Genomic DNA, 23,774 nt, shown 5'->3' with positions numbered 1-23,774 from the left:
GGTTCCAAAATAGAAGCAGCAGTACAATGGCAAAATTAGGACACAAAGATAAAGAGCGAAGATCACAAGAGGATGAGGAAAAAGAATCTATGTATAGTATCTTTAGAAGCTAATTCATTTCCAGGAAAAATAGAGATTTTCACACACAATCAGTCTAATAAATCAGAGCTGCCAAAATCATGTGACCAGAGAAATTTCACTGGGCCAGAAAATTTTGTAGGGAATATCATTACAATGGTCAGTTCTCCTTCTATCCATTCCAAGGAAGTTTTTTTCATGACCACGTCCATTGCTCCTGCTTCTGGTAACAACAGCCTGATATTCTTTATGAACCCTCTCTATCCTCACCCAGGTCCAGGTGGTTTAGGAGAAAGTAACTCCACTCTGACTTCTGACTCTAGGAGCAGGTTTAGGCCCACATGGAGTCAAAGGGCAACATATTCCCCCAATCTACAGTAATGAGATGAGGAAAAGGCACTTTCATGTGACCCATAAAAGTAAAACTGAAATCCAATCCTGAGATTTTGTCAGAATTCTTGAGCCGGAAAGCATTTTCTGGATTTTAACACTAGTAGGATCTAAACCTAGAGCTGTTAGAGAACCATGTTGCCAGATAAATGGCAGAACCTGTTGAGATCGAAGGCCACACAAAAACATTTCACAGCTGAGAGATGTCAAGAAATGGCATAATACTTTTGAGTTCCTGATCCAGATGTATTCCTGGACATTTCAACTATTCAGATCAGTGGAGTCCTACTTGGCGTGGTACATTTTGAGCTGGATCTCTTTGAGTTGAGTCTTTTTCAAGCAACTAATCTGAAGACACTCACTCTGTTTCCCATAGCATCAGGCTGCAAATACAACTTTAGCCTACAGGGAGTCCACTCAGTATTTCCTCCTCATAATACCACCTTTCATGAAAAATGAATCAAGCATTAGAAATCAGTAGAAGGAATGCTTATTTTCTCTAAATGCATTTGATAAAATTCAAATTTCCCCTATGTGCCCAAAGGCTCTCTGCTTTTATTTTAGATTCTAATTAAATGGGCCAAACTCATTTTTTGGTAGCTATAAAGAAAATGTATACTTAAGAGTTTTCATTTGCAGCCATGGTTTCATTAATAGAAATTGATGGAAATACATGGAAATGCTAGGGCCTCTGAGCAACTAAGTCTCTCTGAACTTCTGCAAAGACCAGAGCATACTTTATCCACTCTCCTTAAAACTGCCACCACTGCTGCATTGACTGCCACAACCTTCCTCCTCAAACTGAGAAGGTAAATTTGCCTCCTTCGAAGACAAAAAGGCTCCAAACAAGAACTTTCAGCTTCCCACCACCAAGCTTCTCTGAAACTATCCTATCCTGTTCTTTACTCCCCTTCTAGCACAGTCATCCTGGCTACTTCTCCATGTGTCCTCTGAGTTCACCTCTCCACAATATCAATGATCACTTAAAAATATCCAACAGGGTTGCTATTTGGGTCAAGGGACATCAACAGGCAAAGTATTTTACACAGAGCCTAACACATCTTCAAGCCTCACAAGTCACAGCACTATTATTCATTCATGTATTTTGTAAAGATGTATTGAGCAACTCAGTGCAGAGGGTGCCATATTAGATGCTTTATTATAAATACCTAAAATCTGGCTTGTTCTCTCAGGACTCTTACATTTCACAGGGAGGGAGGAGGGAGGAGGAAGGAGAATAGAAAACACATAATTACCAGACATAGTGATCCACTTCACCAAGTTTGGCCCAAACCAATGGCATTGTAAGTGTTATCACTGGAGAAAGCCATTCCAGCTGTGGACTACACTATCCAGGAGGCGCTATTTATACTGACCAGATGTGAATGTCACCCCTGAAGTTTCACAACACAGACATCCTTAATATAAAGGAACTGAATGGTGAGCCCTGAAGTTCTGAATAGGGAAGGACAAAACTAGATCCCTCAGAGTCAACAATTAAAGCAACCAAAGATGGTTAAGAAGGGCTTAAAATTGATGGCCCAAAGCCACTAAGGATCACTCTTCCTCTGGCTCTTCAGATTTCTCCTCCTTACCCCTTAAGGCACACCGGAAATTATGAGAGCATTCTCTATATGTTTCTGCCGATACAGGTGGAGAGACTCCAGCATCCATGGTGCAGTCTAGTGTGGAAAAACAAAAAACAAACAAAAAAACCTAAGGGCTCCTTGCTATACCAATGAGGATGAGCTTCTTAAACCCATACCTCAAATCCAAGGCATAACAGCTATTATTTTTAAAGTGCAATGATTTGCGGCCTGCTAAGCCTGAATACCCTACTGGTGATTCTACTGAATTTGACCTCATCAACTTCGGATCCCCTTCTTGCTCCACGCTGTTTGAAGCAGATGGTCTATTTTAAAGCATTTTCCCTACAATCCCACTTCAACTGATAATTCTCATCAAGGAAACCATCTGGGTTATTTTTGAAACCCCACTACAGGCTGCTAACAGCCTGCCCAGTATCCATTCTTCCCTTCTTGCTGATCAAGTACATGTCAACACCCAGTTAAAATGCACTAACATTTACTGTATATCCATATATAAATATGACTAAGACTTGTCTCTTAGGGCATCTGGGCGGCTTAGTCAGTTAAGCGTCCGACTTTTGGTTTCAGCTTGGGTCATGATCTCACAGTTCACGAGTTCAAACCCCACATCAGGCTTTGTGCAGAGCCTGCGTGGGATTCTCTCTCTCTCTTCCCCTCTCTCTGCCTTTCCCCCACTCACTCTCCCTCTCTTTCTCTCTCCTTCTCTCTCAAAATAAAAATTAAAAAAAAAAAAAAAGACTTGTCTCTCTGCCCTCAGCATACCTGTTACACCTTTCTTTCTTTCTCAATACCAAACTATTTTTATTTTGGGGTTTCTAGAAAAGCCCAGACTCAAGGCCATTTTTGTCATTCATGCTAGTAGATGTTTTATCATATTTTCACCAAAGTTTCCCTGCTTTCATGATATCTGTTGCTACAAAATGATCACGGCATGAAATACATTATTTGGGACACAGAGTTCCATTAATGCCTTGGAGGAGATGGCTTACCAACTGGTCCACCAGTGCCCTACAAGAATGAAACTGCATTACATGGGTAAATGATTTACTCCTGGGGAATATTTTATCCTCTGTTTTGTGACAAGGTCAATTGTAGCCTTACTTCTGTCCCATTTTTCATTATTAGACACATTTAACAACTACATGCTTAATTATCTAAGACTCCAAGTCAGCATCAATAGTTACATTACCGCATTCATTTGGAAACGACTATGAGTGCAACTTACCTCTGGCTCAATGTCCTTTTACCCACTGTACATGTGGTGTCCTTGTCTACGCTAATAGTGGTTCAATCGATACCAATACACTCACAGTTGGCTAGCAAAAGATAGCATTTTTTTTTAAACCATGACCTCTGAAGTTCTGCAGGCACATGCTAGGGCAAAAACAGGTATGGATATATCAAGCCCTGTGAATGCCACCCATATGCTTATTGACTTCCAATAACCTGTATCTGTGTTCCTGGGAGCATTTCCAAACCACATAAGGTTGGAAATACAGATGAATTAACATCCCCTGGGTACAGTCTTCAACTAGTTACAGATGGGAGTTGGTGTATAAATATCTCAGCTCTTCCTTTTTTGGATGGAATAATTCTGAAGTATACACTACACACCATTTCTGGTTCCACCAGTAGTAAATTCAAATTTTGGCAGCTTTTCCTTCCTTACCTCACTTACCCTTCTCTACTAACAGTGTTCCTATAACTTTTCAAATAAACTACTTGCTCTTGAATCCTTGACTCAAGGTCTGTTTCGGGGTGGGGGGGGAACCCAAACTAAAACAGAGGAGGTGAGAGGAATTAGGTTTTAGAAGTTGAGAAAATACTTACTTTCATCTTTTATGCTTGTGGGAAAATAGTCTTAATCAATAGAGTAAGGAAGATCTACCACTGGATGGGGAATCTGCCATTTATTAGTTATAAAGTAGGAATAATGACAGCACCTAATTTGTAAGCCCATTGGAAGAATTAAATAAAATAGGGTACATAATGCATATAACAATATCTGGCAAATAATAAGTGTTCAAATAATTTCAGTTACTGTAAATACCATTGTTCTAACTCTACAGTATATCTTTTCTTCCTATAACCAAATAAATAGCTTCTTGAGTACCTACTAGGTGCCATAATTTCATCCTGAAGAGACAGAGCTATGGTTCAAATTCTATCAACATCTACCTGTGTGAAAAGTTATTTTCACTAAGAAAATTTTGGAGAATTAGCAGGACTGCAGTAATAGTGTCCTCAGTGGCTCAAGCATGAGGTTAAGGTTTGACCCAAAACTAAAATTATGTTTCCTATCAAAAATTTTGAAGGTCTTTGCAAGAGAACAGTCATAAATAAACTGGAGTACACTGCAAAATGGCCTCCATCTCCACCTCTGTGGTCACAGCCTTTGCAATGTGACTTTGCAGCAACTTCCTTTAAGTAGAGTCTACTTCCCTACCCCTTAAACCTGGGCCGGCCTTGAAACTTGCTTTGACTGAGAGAATGTGACTACAATGACAGTGTACCAGTTCCCAGTCTGGGCCTTCAGATGGCTGGGTGCTTCCCTTTTCTCTTGGAGCCCTGCTCAGGTGACAGGTGAACAGGCTGAGGGTAGCCTGCTGAAGATCAGGTTCACATGACCCAGTCAGCCCCATCATCCCAACATGCAGCCACTCAGTCACCACATATGTGATTGGGCAGATCCTAGAGTAGCTGGCTCTGCTGGTTCTACTGGATCCACTTCTACCCAAACTCTTAATTGGGGAACTTTCCAGGACTCGGCCCTTAGATTCCTTCTCTAGCTAAACTTACTTGTTTTGGTGAAGTCATCATCTTTACCTCCAGCCCAGACTTTTCTCCTCGACTCCAGACTCTCAAACAACACAACATCTTCACTAGAAGTGGGCATCCCTTGTTGGGACACCTGGGTGGCTCAGTCAGTTGAGTGAACAACTTTGGCTCAAGTCATGATCTTGCAGTTCATGAGTTTGAGCCCCACATAGGGCTCGCTGCTGTCAGCCTATTAGCGTAGAGCCCACTTCAGATCCTCTGCCCCCCTCTCTCTGTCCCTCCCCTGCTAACACTCTCTCAAAAAATAAATATTAAAAAAAAAGTAGATGTCCACTGTTTAAACTGAACTCTTGATTTCCCCCCAGCAACTTCCTTCTCCCACAGTCCTTCAGTGAAGGCAATTTCATTCTGCTAGTTGCTCAGGTCAAAAGCCTTGAAGTCATCCTTGACTTCTCTCTCTCTCTCTCTCTCTCTCATAACCCATACCCAATCCTAAGGAAACACTACCTTGAAAATATAGAAGAATTGGGTCACAACTCCCTACTTTCATGGCTAGAAGTCTGGTCAAATCACCATCTGCCTTGCCTGAATTATTGCAGTGTTCCCCTGATCAATCTCCCCACTTTCACACTTTCCTCAACAGGGAAGCCAAAGAGACTTGTGTAAAATATGTCAGATCCTATCCTCTGCTCAAATCTCTCCAGTGATTCCACATCTTGCTCAGAGTAAAGGCTAAGATGTTGTTGACCACCGCCTCTCAGGCCCTGCTGGCTCTGCCCCTCCTTCACTTTGTCCCAGCCACACTGGCTTCCCTCTACCTCCTCCCACAAGCTAGGCATTGTACCTTGGAGCCTGTGCACTGGGTTCTCTCTGTTAGGATGTTCTCTCATGTGCATCACAAGGTAGATCTACATGTCCCTCCCCTCCTTCAATGTCAACTTCTCAACAATGCCTCTCCTTATTGAAACCTGCACCCTTTCCTGCCACCATGCCACCCACTTCCCAACCTCTTTATCCCACTCTGTTTCTTCAAAGCTCAGATCACCTTCCAACATTCTATCCATTTCTTAGATTATTTACTGTTTCTCCCCGCAAATGAGAGATGTTTATTTACGTTCACTGAAGCGCCACCTCTATAAACACAGCAGTGCTCAATGCATGTCTGTTTAATAAATGAATGACTAGTTAGGAATGGTCACTGTGGTATCTACTTTTATCCTAGTTTTAAACTTTACACTTTAATCCTATTTTTTTTTATCTAGCCTGTCAAAAACAAAACAGAAGCAAGCAGTCACCACCCTAATAGATCCAGTTATCTTTATTTTAATCCTACCACTTAGAACCAAAGGTCTTTGTTTTACAGGGACATTGCACACCTTGCTTTATGCAGAAAAGAAAACCCTCTTCAACAGGCAGGCTGTGCTCTGTGTTTAAAATAAAGTTGAGGTCTGAAAAGACCTGGGAAACCACTTTCTAAAGTCTTGTCTCACCCTTCTATCTCAAGCAAATAGTAACTCTAGGGACAACACTGGAATTTTCTATCTCATTTGTTTTTCATTACTTTTTACTAAGGTACAGTGATATCATTATTCTCAGTTGCCCTGGGTGATTCCAATATTGATTTTGAGATTCTTCCAGCTATTCTATAGAGTGTGTATCATTTATAAGGTTCTACTTCACTTCTGTGGGCATATTTGCATTCTGAATGTTTTATATTTTCCAGATGATAGTATCATATGAAATATGATAGCATCCTTCTGAGCTTTGATAATCCCTACCTCCAGCAAGCTTGAGACCATATGATTTCCTTTTGTATTTTGGTTTAATTCAAATGGAACACATGAGGTTTTTAATAATTACCCAGTATTGCAAAAATACTGAAGAAGTTGAGTTGCTGAAGCCTAACCATGCACATATTCCCACCAAATATTAAGGAGACTTAGCTCAAGATTTTTTCCCTCTGGATGGAATTGTAAAAATGCATCTTTCTTAAACCTCATATTTTGCCTATATTTAAAACCTATATATTGCCTTATATTTAAATTATTAAATAAATTGGCTTATACTTTCAGGAAATGAGATTATGAAGGAACATTGGTGGGGCATCTGGGTGGTTCAGTGGGTTAAACAGCCAACTCTTGATTTCGGCCCAGATCATGATCTCATGGTTCCTGGGACTGAGTCCCATGTTGGGCTCTGCACTGACAGCACGGAGAATGTTGGTATTCTCTCTCTCCCTCTCTCTCTGCCCCTCCCCCGCTCATGCTTGCACTCTCTCAAAACAAATAAATATTAGGAAAAAAAGGAACATTGTATAAGAATGATTCAAAACCCTAGAGCAATCCTCTCCTGTAATCCAAAGATGACAAATTCAAAAGGCTTCAAGGAACAAGAAGGTAATATAAACAATTGAAATAGCCTGATGGGACCCGATAGGGAGTGATGGAGACTGTGGCAAAGACTCCATTCATTACTGGTCCATGGCGGAGGCAGCTACTACTCAGCCACAGTGGATGGGTGCCATAAAAATACACACTATTGCCAAATTTTGAATTTGTGTATATATGGTTTTTTTTTTTTAAGTGAAGAGATCTGAATTTTTAGGGGAAATTTCACACTCTGGGTGCCAAACAGAACATATCTAGGCCACAAGACTCTGCTCTAAATCAGCACTGTCAAATGTTTAATACCTAATTCACAGTGTTCTCCTACACCTTCCAGTTTTAAAAGGACAGCTCAACTATATTTCACAGATAGTAAAAGTCTCCAGTTGTTGTTTTCTGATTCCTAGTCGGTAGTGGGCTGTGGTGTTGAGTGTTTCTTTCAACCAGTATAGACCGCTGATATGGCAATGCAGGTACCCTCCCCAGCAGGTACCCTTCCCCAGGAATCCAAGCTAAAATCAACACAGTAACTGCTGTCAAGAGTGTATACGTATACTGCCTTTAAAATTCCTTCCAGTTATCACCCTAGAATCTTCTCTCTCTCGGCATCCTGCCGCAAATATCTGTGACCAGAAGCTTGATGACCCCCCGGTCCCACACTGGGGAACCTCTTATTTGAACCACTTACTTTCATCCATTTCCCTACCAAGACTTCCTGGTTTTTCTCGTTTTATAGTGCATTCGTTACTATGGAAACATGTGGTGCCAAAGACCAGGGCAGAAGTGAGTAAAACCCCAGCTTTCCAAGTAAAAAGCAACTAATATCCAAGCAGGGGTCACATCATCAACCATGTGCTATTCATACCAGGTTTGGGGCAACAGAGAAGTGGAAATTGAATCTTGTAACTAAATAATTACTCTCATTTTTTCAGAAGCTCCGTTTATTTACTCTATTACTGGAAAGCTGGCTCTTAGCTTACAGTTTGCTTCATTACTTTCTTTTCAATGTATTTAGAAGGTCTGCTTTATACCCATATCCAATATTAGAATTTGTCTCTAACCAGAAACCAACTATTAATCTTTCCTTCCACATGTTTTTCATATTTATAGAAAGCAAGGGGAAAAAGTCCCATGCTAATTAAGGAAATGGATTAGACCATTGCTAGGACCCATTCCAGAATTTTAAACCATGGCATCGCCCTTTTGCATCTGGACTCATTTTTCAGTCTCAGTAATGTCCACTTATCCACAAACATTCCCCCCCCCCCCGCCACAAACATCTGTTAATGACCTGACATACATCTTCATAAAGCTGGGGTCTGGGGATACAGACACCAAGAGACAAGTTACCTGCTTTGGAAGAGTTCTCAGGCTAGCATAAGAAGGGAACCAAGTGAGAAAACATCTATATAAAACAGTGTGATGACTGCTTTCAGAAGGGTAACCCAAAACCATGTGGAAGAAATTTCAGGGGGTGGGGCAGGGGGAAGTGGTAGCTAGGTAGAAAGTTTTCAATGAATGGTGATGATCAGGTGTTCATTTTGGGGTGGGAATGAAAACAAAGAGAACAAATAAGAGGTTGACATGAGGTCTAATTGAAAGATGCTATGGGAAGTGGCAATGGGGACAGGGAAGGGCATATGCAAGAAAGTTTTAAGTTGATGAGATTTAGGGACTCCTTGGATTTGAGGGGATAAAACAAACTAACTCAAGTCATGAATTGCTGTTACTCAAGTATTATTAGAAATTTCCTTTTACTATTTGTTTCTATGTCTCTAAAACCTAGACAAGAAAGAAAACTCTACATTCAGTTTAAGATTTTTATTCCCTTAACCGACCCTCCTCCATCACTGTTTATTTGTATTTTTAGAGATTAAATCATACCCACATAGCAACTGTCTCTACATTGGGGGAAGTACCTTTTAAACAAGTGAAGTTTTCTACTCTTCGGTACCAGGAAGTTCTTTGCCTGGGTCAGTAAATTGCAGTGCAGCTAAATTAGGCAGGTGGGCAACTCAGCTGATGGTTAAGAACAACTTAGCTAGAAAATCAGTGTGTTATACAAACATCTATTCACATGATTCAAATGACCATCCTTAGAAGCAAAGCGCTCAAGTTCCATCCCAACACAGCTAAAGAGTTTCTTAAATAGTATGTCAACCTTGAACTTGAAAAGTGAAGCTAACAATTGTTGACTATCCTAAAATTTATATTCGAGACTGAAGGTGTGAGGGAGTGAGCTCACATCCATCCTCCCTCCCTCCTTCCGTAACTTGTTATTAAAAGAGTAATGGAACCAATGTTTGGATAAAGTCATCTTGATTCACTTGGACAGTAGGGAAATGGAGGCTTAGGTTTATGAACCAGTGATTTAAAAAAAAAAAAAAAAAGGTATTCTTCATTGCCAGTGACATAAATGCTAATTCCCTTAGAAACCGGCAAAGGGAATCCCATAACTGATATGTTTTAAAATATAAGTTAAATTTGTTTCTTATACTAGGAACCAGATATTGATTTTTGCTTTTGATCATTCAGTCAATCATAATACTGTACACATCAAGGCCATCAATGAATTTACTTTCCTTTTGCATGGGGAAATTTGCATGAACAGAAATGCTGAATCAGAGGACTGGAATCAGAGTGGGTTGATTAATCCAGCGATTTTTAAATTACTGAAGGTTCAAGGACTCCAAACAAAACTTTTCTTATCTACTGACATCAGATTCCGATGAGCCAGAGTTTGACTCCTCTTCGTTACCCTAACTGCATATTTTGCCTTGAATGACTATTTTACAGGACTCTTATAAAGATTAAGATATACAGGTAAAACACTGGGATGAGGGTTTAATACATCTTGTTCAATGTTAGCTATAATCACAGGAGTGCAATCTACTTTTCTTATGATCTGTGTTGTTGTTGCACAAGTAGCTAATTGCGTGTGCGTGCGTGCATGCGTGTGTGTGTGTGTGTGTGTGTGTGAACAACTATCACCCTTCTAAAACAGTAAACTGAAGGGCACCTGGGAGGCTCAGTTGGTTAAGCATCCGACTTTGGCTCAGGTCATGATCTAATGGTTTGTGGGTTCAAGCCCCACATCAAGTTCTGTGCTGACATCTTGGAGCCTGGAGCCTGCTTTAGATTCTGTGTCTCCCTCTCTCTGCCCCTCCCCCACTTGTATTCATTCTCTCTCAAAAATAAACATTAAAAAAAATTTTAAGGAAAAAAAAAAGTAAGCTGAACAGGCCTGATCCTAACATTTGAGGGAGCAAGAGCACAAACGGAGTCTTAATTATTATATATTTAAAGATGATAAATAAGCTAAAAATTGTTAAATATGTTCTATCTGCCTAGCTTTACAACTATGTTCCTAACAACCTAGAAGACAGATTTAAATTCAGATTTCTTGAATTCCAGAACCCAGCAAAGTAAGGAGAACCAGCTTCCTGCCTGGCCACCTAGCTCTTTCCACCCTGAACTGTGTATGTGGACTACAACACCCACCTGTCTGAGCTCCAGGTGCACCTCCCACGAACGGTCTTTCCTCAGCACCCTTTGGGCCCAGGAGCCTTTTGAGCAGGTAAGTCCAAGACCTGGGTTCGCATGGCAGGGCCCAGAGGGGGCCAAAGTGGCACATGGGCCCTTTGACTGGTGCAGATGGCGGGTGGCCGGGCAGGTGCACAGAGGCTGGGGGACAGAGCAACTGAGCTCTTTGCCGTGCAGTGTCCAGGGTCGGGCCCCTCTGGGTAATTTAAGATTTTCTCTGTCCTGTTTTTTTAGTGCAACTGAAGAACAATTTCCTTCCTCCCCTGCCATTTGCAAGTCTTTCCTCAGGGAAAAGTTTACAAACAATTATACAAGCAACATGAACCTGAGCACTGAATTATCCAGATAGCCACAGACATTTCCTAGAACTGTAGGAAGAATACCAACTTCCCTATGGATGTTTGGTATTATGTGCCAAGCTATTTGAACAGGGACTGCAGTATTCATGGTGGACCAAACCCAAACATTACTATAGGACTTTCTAGATGTAAGTCAGAATTAAAAAAAAAAAAAAAAAAAAAAAAAAAGCCTAGACTCATGTTGGTGCCCCATCTATTTCCAAACTATATCTCTTGCTGCTGCTGCTAAACTGCCTGCTTTGGATAATCCTCCCACTGGTTCTTATCTAACCTGAGAAAGCAACCTCCCCTCCAAAAATCCTGTCCAGCCACAAAGACCAAGTCTGAGAAGCCACACTCTTCAGGACAAGTCACTGCTGACTCCAGGAGAAAACAGCATCCCAGTATAACTACTGGCAGACTGTGGCCCAGCCCCAAGCAAGCTATTCTAGGCTAGAGCCTGCTTCTCTAAGCCCCTGGTATTTACGGCCAGGAGGTGGCTAGGTTCTGGTTTGCTTCCAAGCCTGTTTTTCTGTTGTTGTTTTCGTCCCCCACCACACCGCCCCTCCTTCCTGGCAATTCTTTTAGCTATCTGATAACCTTCTAGTAAATTCTTTTTGCTCGAGTTAGACAGCTTCTTTCATTTGCATGCAAGAGTCATTGCTGATACACTTGGCAGAGCTCCTGACACAGAAATAATCAATGAATGTGTGTTACATAAATGAATAATTATAACCTGAATGTGTATCACGATCATATTTATAAAATAATGGGTTTTTTTTCTGATTCATAAGACAATGTTATTGACTAACTTTTTTTTTAACTCATAAATATATAAATAAAAGACAAAAGCAAAGCCCTATTGCTACCATCAGACATGGCCTAACTTTGTTTTTTGTTCCAGTTTTTACCCATAGGATATTTCCATTTCACAAAACACATATCATTATGCGCTTGCTTATATATTTCCACTTAAAACTGAAGTTGTTTCAAGATACATAATCTTTGAAATGAACGCTCTCAATATCTAAGTAATGTGTGTTATTTGGGGACCTTAAAATACTTTTAAGCAGCCCCCAATTTTTAGTTTTAAAGGGCATTTAAATTTTTTATTCTTGTTTTTGCCTGCATCTGATTCCTTAGCAAAGACCAAAATTAAAATTAAAGCCAGAGAAATGGTTGTGTCAAATCATTTGAACTCTGAAAATATTTGGCAAAAGCTTTTAACTGTCCTCCAGAAAGATTGTATCCTGTAATTCTCCCACCAGCAGTAATGAAAATGTCCTCTCACTGCATCCCTGCTGGTACTGAGTTCATATATATATATATGTATATATATATATGTGTGTATATACATAGCAAATATATATTTAGCAAATATATATATTTGCTTGTTTAATACATGAAACATGGCATCTCATTTTTGTTTTAATTTGCATTTCTGTGGTTAATAGTAAGAATATTTATTAAATATGTGTATTAGCCTTTTTATCTCATCCTTCCAAATCATTTATTCAGATAATTGAACAATTCTATTGGGGTGTTATTTTCTACTTACTGATATGCAAGAGTTCTTCAGTGCAATTATTCTATTAACTGTTCTGTCATGCTTGGTGTCAGTATTTTTCTCCATGATTATTTTCTGCTTTAAACGGGGTCTTTTTGCATATGAAAGCTTAAAATATATTCAAAGCTATCTTTTGCTGTGATTCTTTGCATTAATTGTTAAATATCTTCTTCTAGCTTTGTTTCTCACCTGACCGATAAACTTTCCAATATATTTGGAATTTGGTCTAGTGAGTCATATAAAGAGGGTCTTGGTTCAAAGTTTTCTACCTATTTGGTGTAGCTTCTTGATTTTGTCTAATGCTTCTCGCTTTTCAAAATGCTTTATCCATTGCACTTGTTTCCAGAAACTACCTGAGATGGCTTCCAGGCTACGCTATTCCAGTGAGCTATATCTATTGATTCTCACACCAGTACTACATGGCTCCAATGGAGTTCGATGACCAGATTTATTTTTATTTCTTTAAGGGCAATCCACCCCCACATATATTCTTTAGCAAGATTTTCTTGAGTATAATCACACAGTAATTCTTCTGGATTGATGTTAGAATCATTTTGTCAAATTTTCCCAAACCCCAAAGCAATAAAACTATATAATTGATTGTGGAAAAACAGCCATTTCAGAATATCCATCTTTCTACCCCAAGAATAAGGCATGTTTTCATGTGTTTGAGTAAAATTTTACAGCTTTCTACACAAGTTTTTAGACATTTCTTATTATTCCCAAGTATGTTATGTACATTTTCTATTCTTCTTAGGTAAATTTATATTTTTGTGGATTCATGAGCAAAATCATTTTCTATTGCATTTCTTAGCTGGTAAATACTGGCATTTTGGGGTCGCCATTGATTTTTTTTTAAGTTTATTTATTCTGACAAAGAGACTGCATGCCAGCAGGGGAGGAACAGAGAGAGCAGGAGATAGAGAATTCCAGGCAGGCTCAACATAGTCAGCTAGGAGCCCGACTCTGGGCTCGATCCCACTAATCAGGAGATCATGACCTGAGCTGAAATCAAGAGTCAAATGCTTAATCAACTGAACCACCCAGGTGCCCCTAGCTTGATTTTTAAATGTGTACATTATAACTAACCACCTTACTGAAATATCTTATTAGTTCCTTTAGACTCAATTGTGTATCTATCACTTTATTTCAAAAATTTTAATGTTTATTTATTTTCGAGAGCAAGAGAGACAGAGTGTGAGAGGGGGAGAGGGAGAGACAAAATCTGAAGCAGGCTCTAGGCTCCAAGCTCTCAGCACAGAGCCTGACAAGAAACTCGAACCCACTGACCGAGATCATGACCTGAGCCAAAGTTGGACACTCAACCGACTCAGCCACCCAGGCACCCCTGTGTATCTATCACTTTTAAACGAAATCAAGACACAATGTCTGATTTCTGTTACTTAGGTGAAAAGTTATACTCAAACATATGCATTAAGGGGCACCTGGGTGGCTCAGTCTGTTAAGTATCTGCCTCTTGATTTCAGCTCATGTCATGAACTCAGGCTTCATGAGTTCAGCCAATGTGGGGCACTGCACTGACAGCACAAAGCCTGCTTGGGATTCTCTCTCTCCTCTCTGCCCCTCCCACCCCCCCCTCTCTTTTTCAAAAATAAACTTTAAAAAAAAAAGTTCATTAAATGTTTTTATTTGCTTTTAAAAAAATTACCATTCATGAAATGAAATTACAGGAAATCGAGGCCATCCAAGAAATCCAAATGTAATCCTGTATTCCTGCATTCCACCACATTCATTTTCCTGGGGTACTGAGTCTTGCTTTTCAGGACTACCCAAAAGTGCCCTGAATGAGACATTACGTTACTTCTCACTTGGATTAAACAGAATAAGACAATTCAGCTGCCAGTTAAGAATTTTGACAACTGTGGAAGACAAACACACCAGGAACTCGCTCCTCTATAAAGAGCAACTTGGCTCTTATTTTAACCCCAGAGACAATAGGCTGATGCTCTGCAAAGTAGAACAGGACCCACCTGGCTATATTCACAAAGCAGTTGCAAGCTTTTCTGTATATGAGCAGATTCCTTCCCACCCCCCCATAAGCAGAAGTTTCCTACTTTAAAAGATCGGGATAATAGCACCTACTAATTATTAGCTCATGAAGTATTTGTTGTGCATTTGATTTGGATTCTGTGTTACTAGGAGAGACTGGAGGGCTATCTATAGTAACCAGTAGGGACAGGGATGGAGGAGAACCTGGCATAGAACAGAAGCCCAATAAATATTACTGCAATTATTATTTACTGTTTACTTTTAATCTCTAGAAGGCTAAAAGTCTAGTTCTCCATTGTCCCCTCTAGGGCCTACCATGACAAATACAAATGTCCAATAGATATTTGTGAAATGTTTGCTGACTGATAGGTTTTTACAAAGACCTCAGTTGGCAGAAAATATTTTGACTCAATTCTTAACTGCTCGCTTAAAACCAATTCTTAGAAGATGCATTTGTTAAAGCCAAGAATACTCCTCTTTTCCAGTCAGAACGAGTTTCTCAATTGCTCTTTTTATACAAGTTAGTGGGGAAAAAAAAAAGTTTCTAAAAAATCAGATCTTTAAGTTGGCACAGAAAAATGCTATGAGAGTTTTCATTCCTTCACTCATTTGCCATTGTTGATCATCTTCTACATGCAAGACACAAAACAAATGGCCATCACGGAATTCACATTCAATAGTCAAACAAATGAATAGGAAACTGCAAATTGAGGTAAGTGCTACGGAAGAAAATTAAAAGGCTGATAAGAGAATTGGGCTGCTGGGGAAGGGAGATCAAGGAGGCCCAAAGGACAAGTACAGTTTGTACCAGCAAGGTGTAGGGGAAGTTCTTGGGAAATTCGACAGACAGGAGGTCAGTGTAACAGCAGCGGGAGAAGGAGATGCCCAAGATGAGGCTGGCCAAGTGCCCAAGGCTCAGTCTCTGGAACCCACCTCAGGTATGTAGAGGCATTTTATGCAAGGAATTGACATGATCCTATCTATTCTAGAAGAATGATTGGAAGGGCCAAGCAAGGAGCCACGGGTCTTGCTAGAAAGTTATGCCAGTGATCCAGTATGGGGAAGATAACTTGAGGATTGATAGTGTGGTGTGGTACAGATGGAAGGGAGAATCTACCGAGAGATATATGGAGAAATTTATAAAATTTCGTGATGGTTTTGGATATGGAGGGCACAAGAAATTAAGGTGTCAAAAGATGATTCTTGAGTTTCTGGCTAAAGCAATTCCATGTACAGTGGTGTCTTTTACAAAAATTAGAAAGGTGTTAATATTGGGGTGTTTCTGTTGCTTTTGTCATTTTGGTTGTTGAATTTGATTTTCTGTTGTTTGTTTGCATTGTGTTGGTCGGGTAGCAAAAGAGAGGAATGCGACATTAACAAACCCTTTTGGGACAGGGCACGTCAGGCAGATTACCTGTGGAAGACTGAGATCCTAGATTATCTGGGTTTCCAGATTAGTGACATTTGTCTAGTATCTCTAAATGCTGCTCTTCCCTACCATGTTTGGGAAGCCACAAATATGTCAGCTGTATTAAATAACTTTTAAAGTCTTTTCTGAACCCACAATACTCTATCTTTACCTTCTGCTCATATGCAGAAATAATCATGTCATTAAACACAGATCATAGGGATGCTGGCATACTGGGCTGAATAGTGTCTCCCCCAAATTCACACCTAACCAGAACATACAAATGTGAACCTTATTTGGAAATAGGGTCTTTGCAGATAAAATCAAGATGAGGTCATACTGAATTACAGTGGACCTTAATTCAGTATGAATGGTGTCCTTATAAGAAGGGGGAACTTTGCCACGTGAGGATGGAGGCAGGAAATTGGAGTTATGTTGTCACAAGCCAAGGATCACCTGGGGCCACCAGAGCTAGAAAAAGGCAAGAAACGATCCTCCCCTAGAGGCTTCAGCCAGAGCACAGACCTGTCTACACTTTGATTATGGACTTTCAGCCTCCAGCACTGTGAGAGGATAAATTTTGTTTTGAGCTACCTCATTTTTGGCCATTGTTTTATGGCAGCCCTAAGAAACTGATAGTTGAAGTGTTAGATCACTTATTTGAGCTTGACTAGCGTAACACAGAGCACATAGTATAGGTTGAATAAATATCCATTTCCCTTCCTCTTCCAATGTCCCCACCATTTTCCTGGTTGTTTTATGTTACCAGTAGTCCACACACTCTCCCACTTAGACAAGTCTTTCTATTCCCAGGATTGTTTTACAGGGGAGGAAACTGAGGCTCCACAAAGTTAAATAACTTGCCCAAGATCACAAAGCTAATAATGGCAGAGGCAGAGCTCAAACTCAGCTGTCTCATCACCAAAATGATACCACACCCCAGAACACCTGCCACTCACACCTGCAGTGCTGAAACAAACTCTGATGAAGGAAAGGAGAGGAGCTGACAAATTAGGTTTTCAATGCCTGAAATTAAAATTCACATTTATTAACAAAATACCAACTTGCAGACACCTAGTATAATCAATCTGTACCTAGTCCCAGAGGAACACAAAAACTGTATCCTAAGACCAATGCTATCAATAAACTTCCATCAACAATATTGCTTCCATTAGCAATGCTTCTGCTTTGCACATATGTATTCTAAGTCAAGGTATTACTGTCAGATTGGACATTTACAGCTTTAATTTACTTAAATGCATTTTCCTCAAGCACTCCCCATTTCGTTTTGATGCTACTGACTCATTCTTGCCACCTAAGGAGACCATAAGAATAAATACTCTAAGTACGGAGGAAAGTGTCTCTAAACTTCATAGTCACAGATGTCCATCCTTGGAGTAAAAAATAAAAGCGTATTCTAAATTTGCCTTCCCTCCCTAACTCAGGGAGTTGTGCTGCTGAACACAACAGATATGCAAGTATAAGGTGGCACAGCTGTTATTCTGGAGTGTCAGTTTCATAGGAATTCTGGTGTGGGAGGGGCTTTTCAAGAGTCTTGTCCATCTGGACTCAGGTAAGAGAGAGGGGGTCTACATACCTCCAAACCCCAGAAGAGAAAACGGCTGCACTAAGAGATTTTGGGAGTTCCTGAAGACCCTATGGCTATTTCTTGGTAGAACCCTGTGGAATGCCAGGTTTCCTGATTTCCCCAAAAGTGTATTTAGCCTTCGAAGCTGTCATCAGCTATTAACGATGACACTTTCCTTGGGCTTGCTGCCAACTTCTCTATTTATTAATTTGACCTTTAAAAAAAAAAAAAAAAAGACCACCACAGATAGCCCCAAATGCTTCACATTTCCTTAACTGCTATCTAATGTTGAAGTGACTCACATCCCATGTTTAAAGCTCCAGATACACACACATGGGTTCAAGAGGGGCGAACACGCCTCTGCTCCAAACCGGGCACAGATGATCTCTGGACTTTTCAAGTTAACCCTCCAGGAGGCCGGCATCACATGCGATTTTTACAAGTTTGGAGCCGAGATCCTCTTCCACGCTCTGCCCACACCCGTGCCCACGAGCAGAAGTTCTCTCTCTCTCCATTACAACCCACCACGCGCGCACACACACGCACACGCACACCAAGGCAAGTAACAAAGGAAAACACAGCCCCATAAAGGCTCTGCTATTACATCTTCCAGTCCACACCTGCCAAGAGACCAAAACCATACGGAAATCCTGCCCTGGCAATATGTGCAACACTCCCGGGGAGAAGCAGGCACCGTGGCACCCCCCTGGGCGTGTGTGGCTGTACACACAAAGAACCGGTGCTGGGCTTGCGAGCCGTCCGGGGGACCAGCGCACTCCCAGAACTGGTATCCGGGGATCTCCCCCGCGCCCTCTCGCCCAGCAGAAAGGAACTATCCTTTATTTGACCCGTAGAGAGCCCAGGCTGGGTGGCAGCGCATGGGGGGGTGGGGGCGGTCCCCGAATCCCTGCCCTCCAGCCAGCCGGTCCCCAGCCTCTGGCATCTCCTAGGCGATGCACAATTGTGCGCTGTCAGATATCCCCTTCGCATCCTGCCGGCGAAGCGAGATGCCCGGGGTCCCAGCCGTGCGCATCCACGCTAGCGCCCCTCCCCGCGCCGCTACCCACCCAGGCAGCCCCGCCAGGCGCGCCTGCCTACCTGGTGGCTGGCTGTCAGCGCAGCGGCGGCGCCTCCTCCGCTTCTTCTCCGCGGCTGCTACACCGCTCGGAGCGCCATGTTCCCGGTCTCCGCGGGCGCACGCCGGGCAACTACTACGGGCTGGGTAGGGGCAAGGGGGGCGGGGGCCAGAGGGAGGGGGTGGGAGGCAGAGCCGCGGCTTTCTACTCTCCACCCAAGCTTCCCCCAGCTACTGAGCATGCCCAGCTGCCCGGCTTCGCCTCTAGGAGGACTTTCCACGAGCGCACGCAGCTGTTCCGGGTTTTCGCGGCAGCCGGCGGGAGGCAGGCAGTAGCAGCTGCGGGAGGCTGGGGGGGGGGGCGGGGGGGGGGGGGAAGGGTCGGGGGAGTGTCTACACGCTGAGGAGCCCCGAGCCAGAGAAAGCAGCCCTTCGCCAATCCAGTCACCCAGTTGCCCTCTGCTCGTGTCGGGGTGCCTCCTGCACGCCCCTTCCGCACACACCCGGGGTTCGCAGAAATGTGCAAGACCAATGTGGGGCTGAGCTTTGCTCCGGCGGAGAGCAAAGACGGGGGAGGGGGCGGGGCTGAGAGGCAGATCCTTCCGCAAGCCACCTTGCTACCACCTGGACCTGTGTTTCTCAAACTTAAATGTGCGGTGGGATTAAAATGCAAATACGGGTTTAGTTGGTCTAGACAGGTGCCTGAGATTCTGCAGGCTAAACAAGGTCCCAAGTGATGTTGCCACTGGTCCTCTGACCACACGGAGTAGCAAGGATCTAGAGGAGCCCCGGTCTGTGACCTCTGTGTGGCCATCCTTCAATTAGCCAGCCCAGAAACGGTCTGTATCATCCACAGACGTCCCTCCTGCCTACAGATTATGTGGCGGCTAGTAAGGGAAGATTCCCCCATTCCCCACCCCCCGGGTTGCTGTGCTGCCCTGGAAGACATCACGCTAGGGCTGGGCTCTGAACACCTAACCGAAACTGGCTTAGGGGAACATGGGTTCCTCGACCTCTCCGTGCTCGTTTTGCTGGTTGGCTAGCAAACTAGTTGCTACTTGAGCTGCTCTACTCAAGTCTGAACCAGCCTCCCTTGGCTGTCCCCTGCCTCTCCTGAGCTGGGCTAAAAACTCAGACTGGACAACCAAATGTCCAATGTATTATACATGCGATGGTAAGGCCGGGCTTGCCCAATAAAGAAGACTGGCAGATTCTAACAAGAGTAGTATGTTTATATACCAAGGGATGACACAGGGCTTTCTGATGAGTGATGTTTGGGCTGAAGCTTGCGATGATATCTCGTGGTTCATATTAAATCCCCTCGTGGTCCACTCTCTTCCCAACCTCTGGAGTCTCCAGCACTGTCAATAATATTCACTGCTCATGCTGTAGTGAGAGAGAGAGACATTAACAAAAACCAGTTATGAGTTTTCAACCTTGGAAATGAAAAAGTTCTACCCTTGTCTGTTTTTAGCTGCCTCAAAAATATTTTCATGAGCTGGTGATAGGGTATCTGATTCCATAACTGCATAGCAGATTCAAAAATAAGGGTTTATATCTATCAGTATTCTATTATACTCAGTAATTCTTAAACAGTTTTATAGTTGATAGTAAAATATCATTTCTCTCTTGCTTGTTTTCCATTCATTCAGGACCCTCAATGTATTAGCTGCTGTATTAAAACAGGAACCATAGGATAGACGGAGAGTTACTTTTCTCTCTCAGTACTCCCATGTATAAAGGAGAAATATGTCCTGGTATATCATGCTTTGTTTTTCTGTTTAAAGGAGTAGTAGTCTCTAAGTCTACTTCTTTATTGTCTAAGCCACACACGTAGCCATAACTAGCCACCTACCACTCCATTATTTGCATAAAATTTCCATTTTTGACCTTCTTGTATGTGTGCTTGCACAGATGCAAAAGCTAGAAAATAATTTTATAGAGGTGTAGTTTATTTGTGATTGGTAGCCATTAGAATTTTGCTTGGAAATACTGAACTTCAATCACAGGAAAAAAGTCTCACCTGTTAAACACAAAGCTTGCATTTGCATAGTTGTTTCAATTGGTTGAATACTATGATTATTGTTAGTTGCCTCAAATTCACTTAGGAGATATGCAAGCTAAACTTTATAAGTGAATAATAATACTATTTCTGTACATACTGCAGTGCATCAAGACCTAGAGAGTTTCTTTTTATATAATGTCATTTATTGAGAGTTTAGCAGGCTGGGTGTTCATTAAGGACCAACACATGTGACTGGGAGATACAGGAAGTAGGAGTAGACAGAGGTAGAAGTCGAGTTAGGCTGTAGGCTGGTGACAGTCTTGGCCAGCCCTCCAGGGATCTCTGGAGCTAGGATGACCCTTCAGAGTTGTCTCGAGTTGGTATGAGTTGTCCAGTCCTTTATATACTAATATTAATCATTTGGCTGCATTGGAAGGCGCATGAACTTGAAAGAAGGCAGCCCTCTGAAGCTGAGGCAGTCCCTAAAGGAGAAAACCACTGAAGGCCATCTGCCAGCAGTAGTTCCTGCAGCTGGGGTAACAGGTCCCTCACTTAAGGGGGATCTGAGCAAAACATTACTTTGTCCACCACACTAATACATTTATCAAAGACATCACTTTTGAATATACAAGGTAGGACTGTACCAATTTGTCAGAGGGATTCAAAACCTTTATTTTTAAACAAATAATAGACTTTCCCCATGGCTCAGATATTTAAAATTTGGAAAATAACATATAATTAGTAATTGGGAGTTGTTGGAGGAGGTCATCAAGAGGATTTGACTTCTGACTGACCCACAATCTGGACCTGGGCAGAGACTCCTCACCCCCTCCCCTGTCCTTGGAAGGTACATTCAGCCCACGATTCCCACAGTAAGAGCCAGTTTCAACGACACAACCTTAGAAGGTAACACACTGTTGAGTCCACCTGCTGAATATGTGATTTAACCTAGGTAATACCTCTGTAAACTTCTAAGATTCTGATGGGTAGGAGTGGAGATCTGCTCATCTTGGGCTAAGATAAGCTATACCTGTAAATCCGCTTGCTTATTAAGATTGCCACATGACAGGGCACCTGTGTGGCTCAGTTGGTTAAACGTCCAATTTCGGCTCAGCTCATGGTCTCATGGTTGGCGAGTTGGAGCCCCACATTGGACTCTGCTGACAGCTCAGAGCCTGGAGCCTGCTTCAGATTCTGTGTCTCTCTGCCCCTCCCCCCCTCTCTCTCTCAAAAATAAACATTAAAATTTAACAAAAAATAAAAATTAAAAAAAAGATTGCCACCTGCTGTGCTGGAATGGTCTCCTTCTTCATTCTCTCCTTGCCCTCTGTGTATGGGGGCCAGTTTCAGATTTCATCTGGGAAGCTCCTGAGTTTACAAACCAACAGTACACTTTCTATTTAGGTATCTGGCTCCACACATTTTTTTTTTTGCATGTGAACTTATTAACTATGATCTCTTGTGCTGACATGTATTCATTCTCTAACATTTAAGACATGATTTTATCCACTGTCAGAGTCTGTATTTGTACTTTGTAATTTTGGAGGGGGAAAGAGCAGTTAAATATTCACTAGAAATGTGTATTTTTCTATATAACAAAGCTACCTACTAGTGACTATTTCATGAGAAACTAATCTCAACCAACCTTATTAATACAAAAAACCATGAGAAGATGTGCCTGAGGGTTAGAGAACTTGGTAGATTGGTTGAGAGGGATGTTTGAGACCACACCCTGGAATCTAGGTTCAGACCACCCCAGCTTACTCTCCATTGTCATCTATGCCATTCATCAGTAAATAGCTGGAATCCCTCAAAGAGGAATCACAGTTATAATGGAACCAGCATAGACTCCAGAAAGAGGACACATGCTTAGATAACAGCGGAGGGAGAACAGGGGGTAGAAATGAATGTTTCAAGGAATGTAAACAAAAAGCATAAGAGAAATGTTCACCTGAAGGAGATTAACCCTCAGGAAACAGCAAAAGATCAGATAAAAATTTCTCCAGAGGCACCTGGGTGGTTCAGTCAGTTAAGCGTCTGACTCCTGATTTCAGCTCAGGTCATGATCTCACCATCTTGGGATTGAGCCCCGCAAGGCATGGAGCCTGCTTAAGATTCTCTCTCTCTCTGACCCTCCCCTGCTCATATGCTCTCTCTCTCTCTCAAAATAAATAAATAAACATTAAAAAAATTATCCAACATTCTAAAAAATTAAAGATTATATGATCTAACAAAAAAAATTTTTTGAAGCAATACAAGGATTTAAAGAAGAAACAACATGACCAGAAATGAAAGTGACCCTGGCAGAGTTTCAGGGCTTGGGGAAGGAAGTCATTAAGCCATTCAAGAGGTAAAAGAATAGGAAATGAGACTAAACACAACTGAAACCCTGTGACAGACAGAACTTAGCTACTAAAAAAAAAAAAGTATAAAACCAATGATAGGAAAATTATATGGAAGTCAAACAAAGGAGATCCAACACATGTACACATATAGGCTTGCACCAGCTTGCAAGAGCTCCTAATTTCATTTATAGTAACAACACTGATAGCTTGAAATCCACCATCGTGGGAGTTTTTACTGCACATAAATTGATAAACAGTACAAATCAAAGGTTTTTGTTTACTTGTTTTCATTTACTAGCATATAAACCACTTTTTACAGCCTATGCTATGAAAAACCAGAAAACGAAAAGCAGAATAAAATGAAATAGAAAAATTAATCAAAGATATAATAGAAGCTAATTTCCTGAAATAAGGAGTCTTAAGTCTTCTGAACAAAAGGTACATTTGAAATGTACTCTGATGAAGTTATAGAATTTCAAAGACAAGTAATCTGTGGTGCATCCAGACATAAAAGGCAATTCACATACAAGGAGGAGAAAAGCTGTCTTTAGATTGCTTCACAGCATCATACAGTGCCTGGGGGAATGTTCTGAGAAAAAGAAACAGTGACCCAAGGGTGTCTATTTTGCCTAGCCAGGCTATTCTTCAGCTTTTC

At 41.7% G+C, this 23,774-nt stretch overlaps 1 protein-coding gene across 5 annotated transcripts in view; it reads right to left on the bottom strand.

Moving 5' to 3' along the window:
• PAK5 (p21 (RAC1) activated kinase 5) overlaps window positions 1-23,774 on the bottom strand; it is a 317,484-nt gene that overhangs the window by 266,092 nt on the left and 27,618 nt on the right. For 2 of the 5 annotated variants that reach the window (XM_058684892.1, XM_058684893.1), the window contains one exon: window positions 20,009-20,155. The gene's annotated coding sequence lies outside the window, so the exon portion shown is untranslated. Of the gene's footprint in view, window positions 1-18,792; window positions 19,128-20,008; window positions 20,156-22,057; window positions 22,853-23,774 lie in introns of those variants that run through there. The other 3 variants (XM_058684897.1, XM_058684891.1, XM_058684894.1) reach the window with 2 other exon arrangements.

This window comes from Neofelis nebulosa, chromosome 9, assembly GCF_028018385.1.
Source record: "Neofelis nebulosa isolate mNeoNeb1 chromosome 9, mNeoNeb1.pri, whole genome shotgun sequence".
NCBI classification, from domain to species: Eukaryota; Metazoa; Chordata; class Mammalia; order Carnivora; family Felidae; genus Neofelis; species Neofelis nebulosa.
This window is presented reverse-complemented; position numbering and strand designations above follow the sequence as displayed.